This window comes from Wasmannia auropunctata, unplaced genomic scaffold (assembly GCF_000956235.1).
Source record: "Wasmannia auropunctata unplaced genomic scaffold, wasmannia.A_1.0 LD336023.1, whole genome shotgun sequence".
Taxonomy (NCBI): domain Eukaryota; kingdom Metazoa; phylum Arthropoda; class Insecta; order Hymenoptera; family Formicidae; genus Wasmannia; species Wasmannia auropunctata.
In genome coordinates, this window is record NW_012026867.1 from 918551 (window position 1) to 939523 (window position 20973).

The following is a 20973-nucleotide window of genomic DNA, read 5'->3' on the forward strand; positions in this document are numbered from 1 at the left end:
TATTCAATAAATTCAACGAATTAATATCGACGTGTTAGTTTAGTTGGTCACATATCAACACATAGTTTTGGTATCAGTAACAAAATTTTGGTTGTTCATACTAAACTTTTCTCTCAGTGCAAAAAATTATTCTCATATATTTGAAGTTTTTTGGCAACAAACATTATATTCCCGTACATTCTGCACAGATATAATCTTTTTTTATCGGCTCTGAATATAAAAATCCTGCTTACGCATCATAAAAAGTTAATGAAGTGGGCAGCATGATAAAATACACTTTGCAGAGTCATGATAACTAAAATCAGAGGGGGGAGGGCACTCGTGCCAGGTTTACAGTTATGGAAATTTCATATGCCATCCGGTAAGAAATAGGTAGGGGGACGAATGGGAGGAGTGGAGAAATGACGTTGCACGGTGATCTGCATCCTGAAATATCGAGATTATATTAACTTTTACGGTTCCCAACCGTTATTATCACCTAGGACATGTCGATCGTAAAGGAAGTCCTTGAATAAAGAACGTTAATAAACTCTACCAATGAGAAAGTTATTATGTTCGCTGCTGAACTTTATGGTGCGAGTATATCCCGTTCTGTTTATCTCACAACGACACTTTTCTACAAACGAGGCTTTCCGCATTGAACTAATCTTGTTTCATGTATTTACGTAATGCATAATGCACAAATTCGAAAGAGGATTAATTCTCGGTATAAACTATCATCCATTTTGCAAAATTTCAATATCGATTTGGAAAGACAATTTTAGCACACCAGAATATTCTGAAATTAACTCGAAGCTTCTCTATATTCCCGTTTTATGATATCAATTGAGAACGGAAATGAAAGTGGCTGACTGTAGCGCTATTGAACAAAATTTTTTTACGTTATTGACCGCGCTGCGTAGCGGAGTTTCTACCGAATAAATTCTTCCAATATCCATACTGCGTATCTTTTTTATTTCAATTTTAATTTTTTTATATCATTAATGCATTTTTTAATATTATTTATACGTATGTCACAATAATCCCATTGATGAACAATAAAATGCTTATGAAAATGCCGTAACGTTAAAACAAAAACCGTTTTTGCAACGAACATGCGATCACGAGCTTCTCGCCTGCGACTGAGACTGTCGTTATGTAGTTACACAGCGTTCGCGGATAGAAATTTCGAAATTGGTATTTCAGTGCGTTGAGAAGTCGGAACGATGGAAAATTCTCCCCCGACGAATTATGGCAGGGAAAGTATGACGATTGTTCTCAAGCGTTCCCAACGGATCACGAATGAATGTTATATGGGCTCGAGCTCCCCCTGCTCCTCCTCTTCCTCGCCACTCGTGTTCTCCTCTTTCTGCGTCGCTACTGTCACCATATTGCAGCTCCCCGTTGCTTTCAGCTCCCGGAGAGAAAAAAAGGCTGGCGCGTCGTATAATCGAGCCTACCGATTTTTATCTGGATTCCGCTGTGTCAATCCCGGGGCTAGGAAGCTCCGCGTAGTAGGGACGATTTAAAAAAAATCTGCATACATCGCTCCCGAGATAGTTGTGCGTAACGCCTACAAAAGGGGGACAAGAAATGAACAATCACGAACCGCCCGATCGTCGGAGATCGTTACACGGTTCCCGCTTCCGGCCAAATAAGCTCTCTCGCTTACGTGTAACGATGTCAGGGGCCGGTTGACATAATGAACAATTAATATGCAAACAGCGAATACTTAATGCTAAGTTGCGCGGCAAATTCTGATAGGCTATTTGTAAGATTCATCGGCTTCGCGGGAGTCTCCTTCGTTCTCATTTTGGTTTCTGTTTTATTCTTTTATACTTTATAGCGATACACGGAAAAATTATAGCAAAAAGTGCCTGAAAGTGTAAATCTAAGGATCTCATGTTAACATTTGTAAAGTATCTGTGAAATATGACACTTGAGTATTAGGTATATATTAATGATAATGAATCGATTTCGTGTGTTAACGTTTTACAACTACCAAACTATGTTGATGCTATTTTTTTAAACTAGATATGATTTATCCCTAATAAGTTCGTGAAAGTTCATTTCGAGGCTGTGCGAAAGAGTGAGATGCCGGCAGAATCAGATACAACTTTCTTGGGTACAATAAATTTAATTATACTGCTTTTAGAAAAAGAGAGGAGGTGCGATTCAGTATTGAATCGCCGTGAAGATGATGGGCTAGGCTAATTGGATTTTCCAGTCAACTTTCTTTTCTTTCAGCTAAAAAGAGTTCTTTGTTCGGCAGTTCATCAGCATCAAATGCCCCATTACCCCGTCAAAATCGAGTTATCCTCGAATTGTCTCCCTAATCAAATGTAGGAGTATTATATATAAAGAATATTTTCCTATTTTCTAATTCTATTTTTCTCTGACTGCAGAGCCATATATTGTATATCATGTTTATATTTATTTATTTAAAAAATTAAAAATATATAATTTGTAACTACATACGTCGAAAAATAGAATTTTGTAAATCTATCAAAAGTCTCGGATACGCTAATGAATTATTTTATGTAAAATCCTATTCAACAAATGAATGGAATATTATTGTTAATGCAATATTTATATATTGAGTGGTAGAAACGTTACTAACGCGTTGGCTATTGCATACTAAATAGTGATGTTACTAATATATGCTGCAATACTGTTTCATTTTATCAATTATCTAATTAGCACGAAAATAGCTAATAATACAATAGGATAATCTATTAATTTGCGAGCATAAAGAAAGGAAATTAATAATTAAATGAGATAAATAGAGATGAAATCAGATTCTTTATGCAATTGAGTGCTACTTAAATCATTGCACACGGCGTTTTATTATCAAAATACGTATGTATTTTCACTCGTAAATTATTCAACAATTGAATAGTTTTGAAACTTGACGATTCAATTTCTGTCAGAGATCTGTCCCTCTGCATTCAATAGTCTTCATCAAAAGCCGTCTCGTGATGGCTCATTGCCTCAGGGATTGGCCTATTACTATTATTGTATTTGTAAGAACCCTCTTCAAATCGTGCGCGCGTTGCATTCGACGGTATCGAGTCCCCGTTCCTAATTTCTTCCTTCGTAACAAAAATGTAATTAGTTTGTCGATGAAGACAGCGCTGATTAAATATGCAAGGGTATTGCGATGAATCGAGCGTGAAATTGGCCGGATTGTTTTGCGATAAGCTTAAGTGAATACGCACGCGTAAGGGAAATCTATGTTACATAGAGTGTGCAGGAATAATAAGAGGAGACAGAGTTAGATTAAGAGTCATATTTCATTCTAGCGATGGAGTCGATAATATGCAGAAAGCCGAAGAACGATTTAAATTTGTATTATAACGGATACAAATTATTACATTACATTTTAAGAAAGATCATTTTTTTATACGTGTATTAAATTTAAGTAAAACGAATACGTTGATTCGTTTGAAAAATTCCTTTGTAATATACCTATACAATAGCCCCAAGATCGATGCGTCAAATCGAAGAGAAAGAAGGGTGAAAACACATTTCCTTGTTCATAGGCATTGCCACTATATCCTGGCGCGCGTAATTTAGGAAAATTGGAAACAACCCTTCACGTCGTCGGCAGTGGTGTTAGAGGGTCTCGCGAAGGCGAGTACGCACTCGAGGCACCTCGTATGGGTAGATTTTAATAGCCAATCTGCGAAACACTGAAACGATCTCTCATAACATGACATTCAAGGGTGCGAATGTACGATGTGTACATTTTAATTCAAGAACACAGGAAGGCTTACATCTGTCCGCGATATAATAAACAGATTTTCATTTTCATTGCATTCGGAGATGAGAATTTCTATTCGATTAATTCTGTAGTATTTAAAAGAAGCATTGTGCAAGTAGATGTTGTATGTAAAATGCACTCACTTAATTGTTGCATTTAAATAATTAAATTATTACGTAATAATCCTTTTAGTATCTTATATGGTACAGAAAGAATTAAAGCGGCACTTAGAGCTTTCAAGAAGAAGAAAAAAAGAATAAATTTTCATATAAGATGAATTAGTCGGCAGAATTTCAATATAAAACTTGATCTATATAAGCACATATCTGTACTTGCGAACAAAGAAAAGCGATAATCATGACATGTAGATGAAGCAGTTGGGATTATTTTTCGCACACGCTGTAAATTACGGCGTAAGGGCACTATCTACATATATGGAGACGACTCGAAAGCGAAAGTAACAAATGAAATGACGTGACAAACGATTTTATCCCCTCGATTTCATTCGACGTCACTCCCGCCGGCACCATGCCATTCTTTGCCTCGAGGCGAAATATTTCAGCGTGGCGTAGCGGATACGGCCTACGGCGCGCGCCCGGGCTTTCGAAATCGCGTGCTTAGCCACGCGAGAAATGGTCCGTGGGGTGTCTTCGTGCCGGAGAATTTCAAGGGTGGTAATTATTAGCGGTGCCGATTCTCCGCCGTGGCACGAGCTTACGCGCCCGAATGTCGCCCGCGAGGCCTAAAGGGATTCTCGAAGGGGTCTTTCCATGGGCAAAATCGAGCTAACTATTTCGCCGGAGCGACTTCAGGGAAGGGTACGAGTTGAGAGATTGACAATCCGACGTTGAACGGCTGGACGAGATCGGTTCAGCTCGAGGAGGTAATCCAACATCCCTCTTACGGCCGTGCTTCGATCGAGGAAAAGAACTCTTCCGAGGCTTTCGTTACTATAAGGATTTTGTTTCTACAGTCTTCAGGGGAAAGGCCGATATTGAGAGTATATACCTTGGAAACATCTTTTTTCAAATAATCATTCTGTATCTAAAACGTAGTGGAATATGTATATACAAATATAAATAGGCAATAATATGTATATTAGTTATGCGTTTGAAGAATTCTGAAAGCACTATAACTTTTAATTTTTTTATTACATTGTAAAGTATTCATTAAGTAGTAAAGGTAATAAACGAAATAATAATTTATTACGTAATTGCGTATTATAAATTGAGCGAATAAAGTAAAAGGATTATATATCATTAATTATACAAGCATCCAAGAGAGATATCTGTGATCGGACTGTTCCGCGGTTCTTTCTAATCTTAGGGTATTCTCCAGAAGAAGGTCGTAGAATTGTGTAACTTTATCCAACGAACACGAACTCTTTTTCTTTTGTTTTGTACCGAATGAGAACGTTGAGATGCGGACCCTTGTCTCTACGTGTTTCTCGATCATGATCTAATCCGGGCGACTTAACTGCCCGACTTTATGTATCCGGTAGAATTAGGGAATAAAGATTATTAAGTGACAGGCCGAAGAGGCCCTTCGAAACGAAGGGACAGCCGGAAAATCCAGGTTGACGTGAGTGAGATTTTCTTAGGCCGGTACCGACTTGTAAACGTCGTGACGAGAAACGGGAATACACCTCTGCGGAAAGTCATTAAATTTGTAACGTGTTCACAATTAAGCGCGTAACGCGTCACGTAATGCGTGCGTATATTTGAAAATAAGCTCAAGATGTACAATCCGCGGGAAAAAACGCTTTTGCCGTTCACTTACCGCAGTTCGTAAATATTAGACTTAAAGTCCCGGGCATTTAAAAACTTCCGAGAAATTTCTTGTACAATTGCACAATCTGAGAGAAATTTTCGCGTGGTACGTTTTTCTACGGGAAGTTACAGTTATAGCTATAGAGTATTGTAAGCGCAAGTTTCTCGCATGGCAGGTTATCACAAAGCGAAATGGTAATCGGGCCAACTTACGAAGTTATCCTTACTTTAGCGGTCTTTAACGTAATAAGCAGTCTCGCTGGTTTCTTTCTATCTTTATTAAAATATAAACTGCGAAATTTGTGCATATATTAACATATATACGCGTACAATTTTTTTTTTTTTTACTTTCGCAAGTCAATTTCCGTCGATGCGAATTAGACTTGCATTTTCCTGCGGAAATTTTTGACGCAGGAATAAGAATGAAGCGACGTGTGAGACTGCAGCGGGCGAGCGCTAGTGCTTTCCCCGCACAACTTGACTCTTAGATAGAGAGGATGACGCGCTACGGAGAGGGTTGAGAGAGTAGCCCGTGAGGGAAAAAGTGAGAAAGGCGGGTTGGAAGATAACGCTGAGACGAGTAAAAGGATCCGTCGAGCGAGCGAGGTAGATAGATAGTAGGAAACTGGTAAACTTTCCCAAAGCATAACCGTTACCGTAAGGCAATGACGAAGTGGCACTCTGCGCCTCGCGTACAGGTAGATTCATCTGCTCGCCCAAGGGTTGCTTCTTACTTCTTGCGCGGAAAACAGTTTCTCAGGTTACCGCGTGCGTCTCTGACGTTAGTCAAACTTCGCGCTCGCGATATTTTCCATATATATCCTCGTTTCCCAAATAATATTTCCAGCTGAAACTATCAAGTACATATATTACACGAGTATATTACGTGGGATGCGAAGATTAGAAAAATCGAAGAACGTAGCATACGCGTATATAGTATAGTTTATAGTTCTCTTATCAATCCTTTTAATAAAATAACTTTGAGAGGCTAATTCAATTTTTGCTGTAGGTAGATGTATCCGTGCGTAATATCCTCGTATAAAGATGGAAAATCGAAGTCACGTAACTTTCTATATACGTTCCGTAACTGCGCTTCGTGCAATCTCTTCCTTCTTTTAGACTTCTCGTTTGCGTTTCGCGGTCCGATGGAAATTCAAGGAGTTATGCCCCGGAGGATGGTACGGTCGAGAAGTGTAATATCGGAGTGCCGTTTCGATTCGTGGACCGTATAGCCTTCCCTCTCTCGTTCTCGGCCGTCTTTCCCGTCGATCTTCTCGTTAACGCGTCTAAGTAGCCAGGCTTCGTTCAACCGCGCTAATTCAATAATATCGCTGAATCTATTAAGCGGATAGGATCGGCCGGCGCGGCGCGGCGCGGCGGGGGTAGGGGCGATAGTGGTAGGGAATGGACCGGCGCGCTCTAATATCATCTCGTAATGCTCCTTACCTACCCTATACCGACTCTCTCCGTGGTAATGGGTTTTCGCTACCCCTGAAATTTTGCCATATCCACCTATCGCAACCGACGTACTACTCCACGGAAGCGCGACGAAGATCAAATTGATTCGATTCGACGTCGGGGAAGGTACCAAACTAATTGGCTATCATGAGTTCTGCATATCTTGAAATTTTGATTAATAGATACCTTCCCTCGATTCGAGAACGTCTATCGGGAATGCTGGCTATATGTATCGTCGTCGCGGTCGAATTTCGTGCAATTATTTCATCAAACAGCGAAAACATTATCGAGTCTTGAACACAATGACATATTCACTGATTCTGTATTTTCATCGACGAGCGCTCACAATAATGTTCTCCATTTCTAACATTTCTTTGTAAAAACGCGTGTATTTTTACATCGAATATCTCATTCACTTGATCCACGTTCTGAGAGTCTTGCACGCGTAAATTTGATACTTCAGTGTCAATCGTCCGTGCCAAATCAAAAAGTCATTTTCTCTCTTGAGCTCATTGTCGGGGGTCAAGCTCCGCTCGACGGCGGCAAAAGCGGAGTAATCTCGTTTGCTCGTAGCTTCTTTCCTGCAGCGTCTCTCTCAGCGCGAATGAAATTTCATCTGGATTGTTATCCGGGCGAGCAAGAGACAAGTGATTCACAAGGGGGAAGAGGAAAAATGTTGCAAACCCCCCCGTATGGCGCAAGGGTTCTATACTTCTATGCCCAGACGAGGCTTGCGGGATTTAACGCGAGCTAGTGCTCGCAGCCTGCGCGAGCGAACCTGTCTGAACGATGACCGACCCTGTCTCTAGACACACTGATAAATCGTCCCACGGCTCTCAGCATCCGCTCTCTTCGCCGACGACGCCGCACTGCTATTTTTAAAGAGATAACAAATGACGCTTATAATAAGCGCATTCAGGCCGAATAGCGTGTGCCCGCTTCGCGCAAACTTTGCCCCGCGCGCGACCAGTCGCGCTCTTTTATTTTCACGGTGGCGTATGACGCGCACCGGCGCGACGGAACCCCCGCGCCACTCGTCGCGTCTTTCGACGAAAGCTGGAAAAGCAGATGAATGGTTCTCGGCCGCTTGAAAAGATTCCGCGTCCGAGTAACGCGCTCGTTAAAAATATTAATGCGTTTGTAATGATTAAGGCCGGGTCAAGCATCAATCTTTGTGCTGCTGCCGCGTTGTTGTTATTATCCTACACGGGAGTGCCGGTGGACGTTCCGTCACGAACGTGTGTACAAGGCAACACGCGTGTGTTCGATACGCTCGGGGTGTCGTCGTCGACAAGATGGATCGCGCGACATATCTCAGCCGACATCTTTTTCAGACAACGCAAAGAAATCAGCGACGACTTAGCGGAAGCCCATCCTCCTCTCCTCTCTTCCGCTCTATACCACGGCCTCTTCCTCCCTCCCTCCCGTCCCCCTGTTTCTTTCCTTTGCTGCTTTCCCCCGTCGGATTCTTTTCCTTTTTAACTTCCTCCGTCGAGAGAGGATGGCGTGTCGCAGTCGACTCTCGATTCAAATGGGTCTGGCGTATCGCGATCGCGCGGATCACCCTCTGTTTCCGCGACGTACGACTCCGTTTCCCATGAATAACGCATCTTCCCGGGGAAATCGATATGCAGATTGCCAGCGTGTACCGGCGTATACTCTCCTGTCTCTTCCTTCGCCTTAGTCATGCGGCAGCGATTCAGGATATGCGGATTTAGGTCAGTGGCAACCTCATATCGCCCTCGGTTCCCTTTTCCTCTCTTTGCATTTGCTCGTCATCGCGATCTCGCCCCTCGACGCGCGGCGGATTCGCCGCCTAAAGAGCGGAAACCGGCGTCAAATTTAAGGAGGCGCGATGTAATGCGCGAGCGTGAAATTGAATTGTCTTACTGTCGGTAAACATCTGCGAACAAACAATCCGCTCGCAGATTGCCCACGGCGTGCTCGCCGCGCCGCGCCGGGAGGAAATCGCATCGGATTTCCAGTAGCTATCGATTTTTCGGGGGTGACGATGCGTCGCGGGCTTTACATAAGGCACGCCGTGTTTTATGCGCACATGCAACACCGCATTACTGCATATGCACAACCAACCGATTGCCGATACATCTCGCGGCAACGCTTTTGTGCTCTTCGCGATTAAAAGCTGCATAAACTGTGGCGGCCCGTTTATTTCTGGCCGTTTGAAAAGCGAATTCTGCCGATATGCAATAGTCATACATTATAACCGGCTCGCATATTCATCTAAATACGGTAAAAAACAAAATGGCGAAAGGGTCACGTATCAATGAAACTGTTAATAACGCGCCATTTTGGATGTTCGATTCGTTCGGTGGTATTATTATCCGTTTTGCGTCCAACATTATAAATTGCACGAATAAATTATATAATTCCGACAATGAAGTAATGTTACGCGGAAGTGCTGCGTATAATAATGAATACGTATCTGCAAAATCGTGTTACAATTGCGTAATCAGAAATTTGGTGTTTTTAAAGCGAGTCGTTAGACTCTCTCTCTCGTGTGTATCGAGTGTTTAATATCATTGATAATTTTAGCCGCTCGATATATTGTATCTCCGCGAATGGGGTATGAAATCCGACCTCGTAATCCATCGTCTAGTGAAAAGCGTGCACTTTTCTATCGTGGAATTTTCTATCGGATGTCGGTTCGGTGCAGATAAAACCTATACGAGTCGAATCGAACTTTTACCAAGCTCGCTCGTTCTCTCTCTCTCTCTCTCTCTCTCTCTCTCTCTCCCTCTCTCGGTCTTTCATCGACCGTATAATTAAATCGCGCAGTTGGATACCAAACGTGAGCCAATTTACGACGAATCGTGCGTGCGTGCGTGCATGGGTGCGTGCCTGCCTGCATCTGCGGCGATAATGACAGCTCGACTAGCACGAATCAATTAATCGTAGTTGACGCAGCGAAACCAAAGTGTCATTATCGACTGCAGACTAAAATAAAATGCTTTTGCAGATCGATTTGGATTCGGTTCATTTGGAAAATCGCCGAGTAAATAACGGACGAGAGAGAGAGAGAGATTCGCGATCAGTCTGATTTGTCTTTCGTAATTTGAGCTTGGCAAACAGATGCAATCTGCGCCGATTCACTGTCTTTATTGTATCCAGTTCCGTTGGAAATTTAAATTGCCGAAACGAGAAACGGGAAACGCGCGCGCTGTGCCAATGGGCTATCGAACGTTAATCGGCTTTATGGATTCTGTGTGTGTCGGAGTTATCGATCCGAATAAAGTTTACAACAAATTTTATATGCGCATCAGCATATTCTCTTTAGAATCTGCACAAATAGATGCTTTTAACGGATAAGTTAAAACATCTGTTGTATTTCATGTCAAAAAATACTAACTTTTCTATTCCCAAGAGAGCATATTAATATCATTTACATTATACAGAATATTTCGAAAAATTTATATTTCTTCATAGATTATAATAGATTATAATGATAAAATAAAAAGAAAAGGAAATTGCCAGAAATTTAATTCCATCTCGATAATTACTGAGATAAATTTAACATTGCTAGTAAGAAAGCTATAACAAATGATGTAGTCTCCCGCGGAATCTTCATTTAGGAAAGATTAATCACAAATTTTGTAATGCAGAGATCGTTTTTCTTATCTTTACAACATAATCGTACGATCTATAACATCTACGATGAAGAATGAGGTGAATTGGTAATCAATTTTCCCGCGCGCACGCTTTTATTTCCTCTCAATTTTCATAATAAGATTTATTTTTCCCATTCGCAGTTGTGAGAGATCCCTGCAGTTTTAATTACACAGCCCGCGATAATGTTCGTTCCTTTTTTTATTATCGCGTTAACGCCGTGATGGAGCTTCTGCCTTGCGGAAATACGGCTACTAAATTCACGAAAGCTGATAACGCTTAAAGGGAGGTCTTTAGATACGCGGAAGGAACGAACGCCAGCAAATTCCTTTGGGTAATTAGCGTGTTCGTAAGTAGTAGAATACCGTGGGGATAACGCTCGAGGTACAGGACACACACTTCGGTTGCGTTTCCGTGATACTTGTATATAGAATGGAGTTTCCCGTTTCTCGCTCTCTCCCTCTCTCTCTCTCTCTCTCTCTCTCACTAACGTAGTAAATATATGCACGTATACAACTGTGCACAAAGCATACTCCTCTCGATCGACAGAGAAACTAGGTCGTACTTCTTGCACGGTGTGTAACGTGATTGCGCGAGATGTACATTTAACATTCCTCATTGACCCCCGCGTTTATAGTTGGTTCGATCGAATAACCCGTTGCGAAATCCTTTCGATACAGAGGTAGGAGGTGCCCGGCGCCGAAACAGTATCCAGACGCACATCATGCAAAGGCCGCGGCGCCGCCCCGACACGTTCGATTTTATTGCGATGATTCAGACACGTGGGGAGCATCGCCGAACGCGCTTTGAATAGTTCCATTGGCAGGTTGTAAAAAATGCGAGTTACGAGTCCGTTTTACGTGCTGCTCTTACACGAATAGTTCCGGACGCGTCTGCATGGAGATTTAATGGTCCTGCAGAGACACTCATATCGAACAGAATGATACCCCCTTATATATGCGCACGCTTGATATCTCTATTTAATATTTCCTTTTGTTCTTATTACACATTTTATTTTATCATCATTAGTTAGGAAATATTAACCATTTTAATATTCACCAATAAACTTTAAATATATAGCACATATTAGATGATTTTCATTATAAAAATAAATTATTTTTACCAACTTTTCGCTATATGGTCTTATTTATTCAGTTTGTTCGTTTATTATTCGTAGGCTCCCAATTTTGCGGTTAAGTCCAATTAAAAATCACGAGGTCATTTATTTGCTCGAGGGATACAATCGAGCTTGAGGGAGGAAGGACAGGAGTGGGTGTAAATAATGGTCAAGCGGCCAGAAAGGTCGGCTTCCGCGAGAAAGGGTACGTGGCAAAGAGAAATTAAGGCAGCGGTTGCCAGAGTGTAATGAGTGCTAAAGCCGCACTGGCGTAAGAACCAGAGGAAATGCATAGAACCGCAAAATTTAAAACGTAACAAAATCGTAAATAACAAGATAGGAGAAATGGAGGAAACGCAAACAGCGCGAGAAATTTATTTTACTCAGCGTACATTTTATATTATTTTATTATCAACATATAACATATAAATAGCGTATAGAAAGTATTTTTTTATTACGTATAAATATTCATTATTTTTATCACGCAAGCACGCGTAACATCTCATAAATATATTGCGATTTACAATATTTACATCGTTATGACGTACCTGAGCAATCTATTTTATTTTCTTTCAAGTACTTGATGTAGTTTTATAGGTACAGGTTCTTACGGCTTTTTTTCCTGATCAAATGCCGCATTATGGTATATTATCCGTCTAATTGCACTCATTAATTATATCCGTCCTTGACTCCATTCGGTATGGAAGATTAATCTTTGAGTTCGCGACGTACGTTCCTGCACCAGTGAGCGGGCAGAAAGGGATGGATTAGTCACCTGCACTCACACAGGGCATGCGCTCGATAAGAGCCCTCCTAACGTTAACCTGCCGAGTGGTCGCCGCTACCGTTGCAATTGCCATTGCCCCCGGCGTGGTCGCCATTTAGATTTCATTACGAACCTTAAACGCGCGCTATTTACGAAACCGGTAGATAAATATAAGGCACGTCGCCGTATATGTTTGCTGTCTAGTAAAATACGTACGTTTCAATGCGTTTTCATTGAGATTTACGTAACCGTCGACGATATCAAAATTACATGGCGACCGCGTCGAGCGGGGCATTGTATCCGCGTATCCGCGCAATAACCGGCGCGGACTATCAAGAACATCGTTCCGTCGTTATGATATCGTTCCGGCGAAAGAAAAAAAAAGAGAAGAAGAGGAAGGAAAGATTTGCGACGCTCCAAACGTGACCGTAAGTTTTTGGACAAGAAGCTCTAAATTCGTGGGGAATCGTTGGACGAGGCTTTCGGGTAAATTAAGGATCGTACGTAAGAGACGTTTCTGGACACCCTCAATGACGGTAATAACACTAACTTCTCGTCAACCTTCGTCGAGAAAACCCTCGAAGGATTCTCTCGCCCAACACGGCAGTATTTCGCGGGGAACGCTTTCAACAGCGTCGTCCCGAAGATGCCATCCGTGGAAGAAAGAACAACGAGATCATTCGCGAAAGTAGATTGCCCCCCGGGGTTGAAATGTCAACGATGGTCTCGTTGCACCCGCCACGGGTTTTAAATAACCAATTAATATTTTACTAACAATCGAGATGCTATTACTATTGCGATTGTCGAGTCCGCCCGAGCGCGAGCGGCCGCGGACTGCCCTCGTCAACAAAAGAAATGAAAGGCGCTTTGTCTGATCTCATCGGTTACTTCCCTTAACCAATCAGTCGGTCCTCCTCCAGGAAATCCAATACTTCGATACAATTAAATTTTCCAATATTTCGATATTTCTTGCCGATAACGAACGGCGGCTGAACCGAATCTTGAGAGTGACGTTTAAAAGATGCGCGGGACGAAGTCGGGTGAGGCAGGGCGCGGAGCGCCTTCCGACGAGGATAACCGGCTGTGGCTTTGATGAGTCACAAAGAGAAGGGCACGCGTATTACCGCAGAACGGAACGCGAATCTCAGTCGTCAACGACGGCTCGGTCCTCGGCGATGCCGTTTGTGACAGAGAGGGATTGTGCGCTATAGAGGTGCAGGAGGTTAGCTCAGGCGTGATCCAGCATAATGCGAGAGCAATTTGGTGAATGGAGTTAATTCAATAGAGGCCCTCGAGCACGCCTCCGGTACTCAGGAGGGGGGCTCTTCAGCGTCTGGTGAACGTTAACCTCCACCAGATACAGCTCTCCTACGCTATCTGTCCGTTTCGCTCCGACGCGACATACGAATCGCGGCTCTTGCAGGTTCATTTAAGCCTCACGCGCGGCTTGAATCGGGACAGACTCCGGTGGGAAGAAGAAACACACTCGTTTAAACCACAACAGCTTCTACTTGAAACATATTTTTTCCTTCGCCGACCAAATCAGCAGGTCTTTTCTTGCGATTGCATTCAAGTAACGAGTGGATTTCAGGACGAATTTGAGATATAAGTGCAATGTTGGATATTTTAGGACAAATATTTTCGACATTGGATATACTGTAATAGTAGTCATTAGCAATTTATATTACTAATATTAGACATTTTAAGCAAATTTTTCGTGTGTCTAAATTGAATGTTGTTTTATTCAATTTTAGAAACGTATCTTATATATAGATAAATCGTTTTTCTTAGATATTAGTAGTTCTATACGTATTAGTTTCTATTATGTTATATCTTCGACGTCTTATATTTTATAAATTATTTTAATGATCCGATGATAGAAAGATAAAAGATTCAAGCGCGCGTATATCTTTGAAATGCCTATACGAATCAAACAAAGAAAGAAAAATAACGTTCGGAGGGACACTGAACCGTCCAGCCTCGCCTTGCGAGGTTGTGTATCCGCGAACGAACGGACGATAAATCCACGACGGAAAATAAAACGAAGGCAAGAGAGAGGTAGATGAGAAAGATCTCCTCAGTCGCACAATGCGACTCGTTACAGACTCGGTTCCGTTCATATTCTTTCTCTCTCTCTCTCTCTCTCTCACTCTCTCTCCTTCGTCGCAGACACACACGTGTTCTCGAGCTGTCTGCCAATCGAAAATCGTGTCGGCGATCAAATTGAATTTCCTACATCCACTTCTTTCTACTCGTTGAGAGCGGGACGGTCGAGAGTGGCTGAGGAAAAAATCTCACGGGATTTTCCGCGTTCGAGATGCGTGCGTTCGAGATGCGTGCGTTCGAGGAAGCGATCACGACGTAACTTCTACCATTACATATGGTTCATCCGCTTGCATATAGTTGTTACGTCATCGTCAACGGATTATGCGCAATGACGTTATCTCGTAATATTATAAAAAAAAATTAATATCTAAAATTCTCCGTGCACCAATAATGAATAACAAAACGCCGCGTGGCTGTAGCAATTTTTAATTATGTTAAACGTCAGTCTATCGGGGAGACACTTCGCGATGAACAAAAAGCCCCGTTATTTCCCAACGGAATAATAGCTTTCGTTTCCAGTTGAACGGCGGGCGAGTTGACGCGCGGATTGACCCTCGATTGTTCAAAAAAAAAAAAAAGGAAAAAAGAACCGAGAAAAAAAATACACAAAAATTGGCAATGCTGCGAAATGATCGGTCGCGTGTGTTCGCGTGGACGTCGCGTACCAGCCGCGACAACGTTGCCGGGCGAATCCGTTTTCGCGCCCGGCTGTCCGCGGCAGATTTTTGGTGCGGATACGTTATGGGTCACTCCGGGTGGCGGGACAGTTACGTCGACGTGGACAATCGATGTTAGCTATCAGTTGCAGTTTGCGCGGGGCGGTTATGCCCGGGACAATTGTTATTGACAAATCGTAATGTCGGTCATCAGTCATGACTATGACAGGGCACCTGCAGCGTCGTGCACTGAACGGCGTGTTTATGCTCACGATGTACGTATCTCCTAGTCTCCTACACAAAGGCGATTTACGTGATTCCGCGAAGGAATCGTCGCTCATGAAAATTTACGTTCTCTCTATCGCGAACGTTTCTATCAGCGAGAGAAAGGGGGAAAAAAATACAATTCGTAGTCCAAGTTATAAATTTTATATATTTTATTTATATTTATATTTATATAGAATACGATGTAATACTCGTCCATTTTTCATTTTATCTCTACTAATTATAAGCTTTTAATTATTAAATTTTTACAAATTACGTTATAATTTAATCAGTTGATTGTGCGGATTATACGGGTGTAATATCTGCTTTACGCTCTTCATATGCGTATGTGATATTATGTTATTTTAGATTTTAATCTAGCTACTTCGTCACGTTTGTACAGCAACATATGTAGAAAAACGGAGCAAACGCATCATGGAATTTAGCCGCGCAGGAAATTGTTTGTGCGAGACACAGACATGCTTGGCAATGTCGTAAAATGGGCGTAAAGGCACCTCGGTGTCTAGATGATACGGAAACACGGAGATCCGGCGGAGAAAAAGTGAGTTTTCCACTCCAGGCGTCTGACGAGACTGGATTAATTACGGACAACGCGCGCATGGCGACGTCGACGCGTTATCGGCATTATTATTCATGATCACCGGCGAGATCCTGGAAGGATGGACGCGACGGACTGTAACATCCAGAACGCCATAGGTGATCCTGGTCTCTGAATGCTGCGACGACCTCCTGACACTTACGATTAGCGAATGTCTGCGGCGTGTTTCCCGAGTCAGACACGTTACACGCTTTATTATCATCTCGAACTGACAGTCAGCGGTCTCTGATAAATGACGATGAAGTCGACCATACAATTTATGTATGTGATTATCCACGTATATCGCGGAGACTAATTATATCGAATTTGTCGTAATCGAGGACGGCGCTTTAATTAATCGGATTTTTTTTTATCAGCTAAGTCGATTAATTTTGTCGTTTGTCGGAGTGAACCGTTTCAAAAAATTCCTACTTTTCTCCGCGCGAAAATTATTTTCCGCAAAAATGGAAAGTAATTTTCGATTTAATATATCTTGACTAAGCGGTAAAATATTGAAAAGGATATCTCTTTTTCCAATTTATTACTTTTACGCACGTGAGATTTGTGGAGATTTATGCACAATGGAAAATTGCGCTTTGAGCTTGATGTGATAATTCTGATACATTAAAAGTCACATACATAATTTTAATATATTAAAGTCAATATTTATCGCGCGTTGTAATCCATGCATATTTAACGTATGTATTGCGGATTACGGTGAGAGTTCTGACACGGGAGGTGCTCGAGTAAAATTATTGCCGCCAGACTTAGAAAGGGAACGGTGGGAATATATATTCTAGTAAGTGCTGTAAGTAAATCGGGCAATTCACTGGTGAAACGATCGCTCTAACACTTAAAAGACCATTAAGAACTTAATGATCACTAGCTGTCATCCATGAAAATTTATAATGTAATATAACGAACGTTACTGTGAATACTAATGCATTTTCCGAGTCAAAAATTTATATGATGATATAAAATTAAATAACGGATAATTTATTTCCATTTCATTCAGTTCGAAAAAAAATGGAGGCTGTTTTCAATTAATTACATTTCGTATATTTTTCTCAGATAAAAGTATAAATTAATTTTAAAGTTTACGCGTGAAAAAAAGAAAATATCGCGAATTTGAGATTATTCCGTGCACATTCATGCACAAGTCAAGTTATATTATTTATGCAAGCTTATACAAGCATAGCGCCCGTACCTTACGTATATTGCGAGCTAGTTCCGTATTAAATTTATATGGTTCAGAGAACAACTCTGATAATCCACGTTCGAAGCCGAAATTACGCGGAATACAACGTGGTAGAGCTCGGCGTTCAGTTTCGAATTATCGACTATTCTTGAGTGCATCGATAGAATCTATTGTTGGCTCATGCTGCACTCAAAGTGGAAGCGACATTTGCGGAGACGAGCGGAAGACTTTGGGCGATAAACGGACGGACATTCGGAATCGTGTACGAGCTTAGACTAACCCGCTCCTCTGATGCCGAAATGACCCCCGCGTTCTCTCTCCCTCTCCCTCTTTCTTCTACCCCCCTCTCTCTCTCTCTCTTTCTCGAGTCGAGGTTCGATGTGGCTTTCGGGGGGACGAGATATCGCATTATTCCCGACTGAATGGGGTAAATCAGGGTCTCGTAGAGTTCCAACGTGGAATCGGCGGTTCTCTCGGATCGCTGATGTCGAGAGGATGAGGGTTAGCTGGCGGCAGCGGCTGCCTTGGGAATTCAATTATACCTACGGAACAATGGCACCCGCGCTGGTAATGAAGGGACCGTCGCCGGGAGGTCATCAGATTACGTGGTATTTACAATATATAAGCCGGATGGTTGGCGGATGAAGAGGACTCCTGGCGGCATTTCTTTCTCGCAGTCCGACTTGCGCCTCCTCCCACGAGACGCCGCATAGAGAGTTAATTCGGAGGTCGTAAGACGGAGGTGGATTAGTGTCGATTTTTCAGGCGGCTATACGGGGGAAGCGAGTTATATTGCATAATAATATTCTTTTCAGCACGAGCCGCGCGATCTCTTTATGCCTTTCATCGCGCGCGATTTTGCGCGCATGCAGCGAGTTAAAGATGTTTAATTTACGCCTATTTTCATCAATGTAGATTATCTTTAATCTCGGTTCAACTTTCTCTTCATCTTTTTCCAGTTCTAAGAATTGGAAAAGGATGAAGAGTAAGTTAAATCGAGAGATTAAAGTTAATCTTCATTGGTGGAAATGGTATTTAGGGCTTCAAGATTCGTTCGGATTTAACGCTATTCGGATTACGAATAAATGCGACGCTTCAAATTCGGGTTGTCCGGATACCCGAATCTTCTAAGATACCCAAATAATAAAAGTATCCGATCTGGATTCGTATTTCAAATTCAAATCTGAATTCGCAACAAATTTAGATTTGAAATCGAATTTAAGTTTGTAGCGGATTTGGATTTGAATTTGGATCTAAATTCGATAACCAAATATGAGAGTGAAAAAATGTGTTATAGCTAAAAGGGTACAGCTTTAAATATAATAAATTAATATGCATTTTTCAAAAATTAAATTTATGTTATTTTAAAATTATAACAAAATACAATATATAGCGGATGTATTTTATCCGAATTTAGATCCGGATCAAAATAATTTGGATATCCGGGTCACCCGAATAATCAGAATAATTCGGTTTTGATATTCGAATTAAAACCGATCTCGGATATCCGAATATCTGGATATCCGTATACTTAGAAGCTCTAGTTTAATTTCATTCCGTCCCGCTGCATCGGGGCGTCGAACGAATAGTATCCGAGTTATTTATTCCGAGTTATCGCAATGAACAAGTAGATAATTTCGCTTTGAGTCGCGCCCGGGAACAATTCCTCCGTGAATTTACATCGATAAACGCGACGCGCGCGTTACGACGCAACCCATTCGGTGCACTCTACGCTGTAGCGCTGCAAATTGGATGAAATGGTAGCTGCGCGAACGCGCTGCTCGTCGAGGCCGTGTTACGCGATAACTCTTGACACTAACGTTGGTTTACTACGGATATTCGTTCGGGCGAACGGTTCGGGCAAACGCCTAAATAAATATCGGCTTGGCGTGAACGAGGTAGAGAAAATGTTGCGGAGTGGAAATATTTAATCGTCTTTGACCAGGACAGAGAGGGAGAGAGCGAGCGAGAGGGATTCGCAATTACGTTAAGGGCAAGAGAAAGCACACGGGGGTGGTCTAACGGTCCTGGGTCTCTCGCTCGATCGACCATGCGTTTAGAACCGGGAATGGATTCCATCAATAACCTCTTTAAAACGGGCTAAATTCATTATCTGCCCTGTATTCGACGGCCGTGCGCGTCAGCTTTTCTACATTTCCTTTTCGTCCCTCGAAAGGAAGTTACGAGCGCGTTGTCAATCGCGCACGAGGGGTCGCAGCGATACCTATATCGATCCAAGGCACATTGTCGATCGTGTGTCACCCTTTAATGTGTAAAAAAAAAAAACTGGAAAGAAACACTGAAAGAAAGTTATAAATATTGTATTTTTATTTCACGCTATTCAATCACCTTATCTTAATTTATCATTCCTTTGTGCGTTTCAATTACGAAGGCTAATCAGTTCCCTTTGTCTGTGCCTAACATCGTCAAGCGGTTGAAAAAACACGCGAATGATTTATCCTCATTTCTCATTCGCAACAGTCGTGTATATTTTTCTCCTCTCGTCTCGCGCACGACGACGACGAGAAAGAAATATTCTTTCGGACGGTATTTATGTGCGTTCTGTGAAATATGTTTAAAATATTCAGGACTCTTGTTTAGTGGAGGGTATTGCCGCAACAAAAGAAATACAGAACACTGCACTGTCGCTCTGGCGACTCCTCTCCTCTTTGTGTGTTACTGAAGAACTGGGGATCGGAATTAACATGGGATCCGGAGTGCGTTTCCACTGAGGGAGAATCGGATGTCTCGTTAATATGGATTTCGCTAACGATCCGACTAATTTGTACGCTCTTTTTTCATACGGAAAGGTATCCCGCCGTAAAATAGTAAACGAGACGAAAACGCTGAAAAGACGTCGCAAGGACAAAGGATGCAACGAGGGATCAATGTCCGTTGTACATCAGCTGATGAATCCGCTCATCCGTGGAGAGAGCCTAATGGCCGACTCAGCATACATTTGCATGTGAATGACCAGAAAGGTGCTTAGATATTACGGGTATGTCCCATGTGCGGCCCTTCTATTGGGCAGGTAGACGAGATAACGTCCGATGTCGAAAATATGAGGACAATTATGCCACGAGAGGGGAGAGAGAACATCTTGACGGGACGACAGCACGTGTCATTGCACCCTCGAGATATACTTGATTGGCTATCTGATCCGGCTAATACGCATGTATGGAGACATGTACGCATTCATAATCAAAAAGTCCCGCAGCGATTTTAATAAATTTTATAAATGGAACTAGGATGACTTTACGTTCGTATTAATTATTAGAAAGTTCGTCAAATCGCTATTGATTAATTTAGCTCTAGAAACTAATGCGAAAAAAATATCCAAAATTATGGTAAAATATAATATTGAACATCAAATTAAAAAAGTGCCATTAACTAGAAGTATCTTAGTCTTATTTCTTAATCTTTGCTTTCACTATTTTATAAAAGGTATATGAGCTTTCCATAAAGATACAGTATCAATAGAACTTTTCGTATTTCTAATGCGTTAAAAATATCGCGATTATAATTCATTCTAATTGCAAATTGGAATTTACCGTGTCTATCGATCGCTCTTGTACCGACCAGACGATGACACGACGGACGCGACAAAGTCAAAACCTGCAATCGCGGAACTTGGACCGTCGATTAGGCGATCCGTACACGTCTGCATCGAGTCGT

General features: G+C 41.9%; 1 protein-coding gene and 1 long non-coding RNA gene across 2 annotated transcripts in view; one reads left to right on the forward strand and one right to left on the reverse strand.

Annotated features, from left to right (window-relative positions):
- The window catches only part of LOC105452982 (teneurin-m), a 456576-nt gene that overhangs the window by 348652 nt on the left and 86951 nt on the right, over positions 1-20973 (reverse strand). The gene's annotated exons all lie outside the window — the stretch shown is intronic.
- On the forward strand, positions 15232-17127 carry LOC105452981. The gene is made up of 2 exons (XR_974810.1): positions 15232-15513; positions 15906-17127. It is a non-coding gene; the product is annotated as an uncharacterized LOC105452981 (long non-coding RNA).